Here is a 3,690-nt window from a genome sequence, read left to right as displayed (position 1 = left end):
GCCGGATAACGAACGTACACGCCCACTGCTGGAGCGGTTCTCGTTCTCGAGTCAAGAACCGGTTGCATCGGTTTTCGGATCACCAGTACACTGAACCGAGAACCGTTTCTTTCGGACACGTCCGATTTGAGAACCAATGAGCTGATGATACTGCGCATGCGTGATTCAGCGTGAAGCTACCGAACAGATTGCCTACTATGACTGACACAGCACGTCTGAACCGAACTGGTTCTTTTGGACAACTGATTCTGTGCTAATATTATGAGCGCGGGTAAACCGAAGACTTGAATGAAGGGCAATCTGGCGAAACGTAAATTTATATAATAACAAATAAATCGCAATGGATTATGTATAGTAAGTGGATAATGCCCAACAAACACAGAACGTTCCCCTAACGTTCCCACTAGGTTCCCATTTGGTTATTTTTTGGGAACCAAATAAGAACGTTCTAGGAACGTTCCCTGTAGGTTATTTTTATTTTATTTTTATAACCTGAAGAGAACGTTCCCGGAACGTTCCCTGTAGGTTATTTTTAGATTTTTTCATAACCTAGAGAGAACGTTCCCTGCAGGTTATCTTTAGTTGTCATAACCATGTAAACTAATTAAAACTTTGCAGATGTTTCTGATTATTCTAATGCTGAAATGTGTATTTTTTTAATCATAAACAAACTATTTTTGCAGAATCTCATGTCTGAAATAAGCTTTTAATAAAGTGTAGACATCAAAGTAGTCAAATCGCATTATAATGATAATATAATTACAACTTTATAGCTGAAATTAAGCAAGGTTAAGTGTAGTCTGAAAAGCATAACATAAACACTGGGTTTGTTTGTATCTTTCTTTACTGCGTGCGTCTGATCTGCATACGCTTCTCCAGTACATGCTTTTGTCCTGTCTTCCACATAAAGCCACGTGCATAATTTTAAAATTAACTGTCATTTCGTTTTACTGACTGACTAGCATTCGTTTATTGATATCTTTATTGAATAAATACTTATAATGAATATATACGAGAGTAAATATTGTGATTTCAGAAAGATTTGACACGTCTAATTGAAGAGAAAATGTTAACCGAGAGTTTTTTTTTTTTTTTTTACTGACCAAAAGAGAGCAGCACATCATCGTTAATTCAGTGGTAAGAAAAATGTTATATGTTATTGTCTCCAGGTTACGAATGTAACCATGGTTCCCCGAGGGAACGAGATGCTGCGCGCTTTGGGATTTGGGAACGTCCCCAGCGTGACCATGCTCTGAATCACATATGAAATCAGTCCGATAGATGGGCGAGACATCATGGGCGGGTGACGTTGCGACCAGGAAGCTATAAAAGCACGTGCGGTGGAATCGGCGTCAGCTTCTAGGAATGAAGCAAGTGCTCACAGGGATGCCAGAAGTATGGCACTGAGATGCAGCGTCTCGTTCCCTCGGGGAACCATGGTTACATTCGTAACCTGGAGACGTTCCCCTTCAGGAACTCGAGCTGCGTCGGAAACGCTTTGGGAACGAGTATGCCCACGCGGCCAGACTTACCGATCCCTGCCTAGTCTGGAAGAGCACAGCTAAGGCAAGAGAAAGGAGCCAGGAGTGACGCAGAATGCAGGAAGACACCTGACCATGTAGGCGGGGACATCCTGCAGCGTCCCGAAGGCCAACTTCAGAAGGATGCCCATGCTGCCAGACTTACAAATCCCTGCCTAGTGTGGAAGAGCACAGCTAAGGCGAGAGAAAGGAGCCAGGAGTGGCGAAGAATGCAGGAAGGCAGCTGACAAAGCATCCCGAAGGCCAACTTCAGAAGGAGTGAGTCTTGACCCCTAAAGGAGAGGGGAGATCAGAGGACTCGAGGCCATGTAAAAGCATCCTGATCCACCGCTTAGCATAAGCCTATATGGCCAGAGGCCTCAGCCTCAGTGCACCGTGGAGGAAACGTGTAACTAGGGGGTGTCTGCCCACTGACTGGCCACCGACACGTAGACTTTCAAGGTAGAGTGGGTCAACCCTGCAGAGAAACGGGTCTGCAGGAACTCCAGCACTGTACCAACTGGGCAGCAAACTGGGTCGAGCTGGTGGTCTCCGCACCAAGAAGTGAAAGATTCTGCTTCAGGGCATACAGTTTCCTCGTAGAGGGAGCTCTGGATTGGAGAATGGTCTCAACAACCTCGGTTGAGAGACAGGAAGCTGCGAGTTGTCCCCCCCCCCTTGAGCTGATTTAAGAAACCGCTGCTGTGTCGTCGGTGCACCAACACATGGCGACCTCTTAGGTCTGGGAGAAAGTGTTTCAATTCTAGAAACACAGCCAGCATCTCCAGGCAGTTGAAGTGCCACGTGAGATGGCGGCCGCTCCACAGACCGCGGACCGAGCAGCCACTCATGACCGCTCCTCAACCGGTGAGGGACGCGTCCGTCGCTAGCATTATGCGGCGACAAGGAGCTCCCAGCACCGGGCCCTGAGACAAGAACCAAGGTTACGCCACATGGCATCGCCGCGTGACCTTGAGCATGCGGAGTGGGTTTCCCCTCAGGGAGAACCCCTTGGTCTTGAGCCACCACTGTAGGGGTCTCATGTACAGCAGATAAACATACAACCTCGGTTGAGAGACAGGAAGCTGCGAGTTGTCCCCCCCCCCTTGAGCTGATTTAAGAAACCGCTGCTGTGTCGTCGGTGCACCAACACATGGCGACCTCTTAGGTCTGGGAGAAAGTGTTTCAATTCTAGAAACACAGCCAGCATCTCCAGGAAGTTGAAGTGCCACGTGAGATGGCGGCCGCTCCACAGACCGCGGACCGAGCAGCCACTCATGACCGCTCCTCAACCGGTGAGGGACGCGTCCGTCGCTAGCATTATGCGGCGACAAGGAGCTCCCAGCACCGGGCCCTGAGACAAGAACCAAGGTTACGCCACATGGCATCGCCGCGTGACCTTGAGCATGCGGAGTGGGTTTCCCCTCAGGGAGAACCCCTTGGTCTTGAGCCACCACTGTAGGGGTCTCATGTACAGCAGATAAACATTTGGCAGAAGTTTCCACGCTGCCGGCGAGCAGACACATTTGGCAGAAGCTTCCACACTGCCAAAATGGTCTACTAAGGGAATCAGTCTCTCGAGACTGAGATAATGAATAATGAGATCTCTGGTGTATCTAGGTCGGTGCCCTGAAGCGGCGAACCGGCAGGAGACGGCCGAACTAGCTGCTCTAGAAACCTCAGAAGAGGTTTCTGGGCGGTGACTGAGAGAAGCGATGGCATCAGGACTCTCTAAGCTGAAGTCTCCTATTGAAAACGACGGTCCTCAGACCCGCGTCATCTCCTGGGAAGACTAGACTGATACAACCAGAGCCTGCTCGGGCAGGACCCAATGAGACACGTTTGGCAGGGGCTCCCACACCACCAAGTGACCTACTGAGGGAACCAGTCTCTCGAGACTGGCCTCTGGTGCACTTAGAGCGGCTAGGTCGGTACCCTGAAGCGGTGGACCGGCAGGCAATGGCCGAACTAGCTGCCCTAGAAACCTCACAAGAGGTAGCGAGTCTCTTAGTACCGCTACGCTACCGCTTGGTCACACAAACAATATCAATCTCCTCTGAGAAAAATAGCTGCAGCAGCGAGCTCTCACTTAGAGGGGGAAGAAACCGCAGCACGGGCTTCCGAGCCTCGAGAGAGAGCGCTGGATCTAGGGAGTGCAGGCGGAGAAAGG

General features: G+C 49.9%; 1 protein-coding gene across 1 annotated transcript in view; it reads right to left on the bottom strand.

Annotated features, from left to right (window-relative positions):
* The window catches only part of LOC107690510 (T-cell surface antigen CD2-like), a 14,872-nt gene that overhangs the window by 5,388 nt on the left and 5,794 nt on the right, over nt 1-3,690 (bottom strand). The gene's annotated exons all lie outside the window — the stretch shown is intronic.

This window comes from Sinocyclocheilus anshuiensis, unplaced genomic scaffold (genome assembly GCF_001515605.1).
Source record: "Sinocyclocheilus anshuiensis isolate Anshui unplaced genomic scaffold, SAMN03320099.WGS_v1.1 scaffold1985, whole genome shotgun sequence".
Lineage (NCBI taxonomy): Eukaryota > Metazoa > Chordata > Actinopteri > Cypriniformes > Cyprinidae > Sinocyclocheilus > Sinocyclocheilus anshuiensis.
This window is presented reverse-complemented; position numbering and strand designations above follow the sequence as displayed.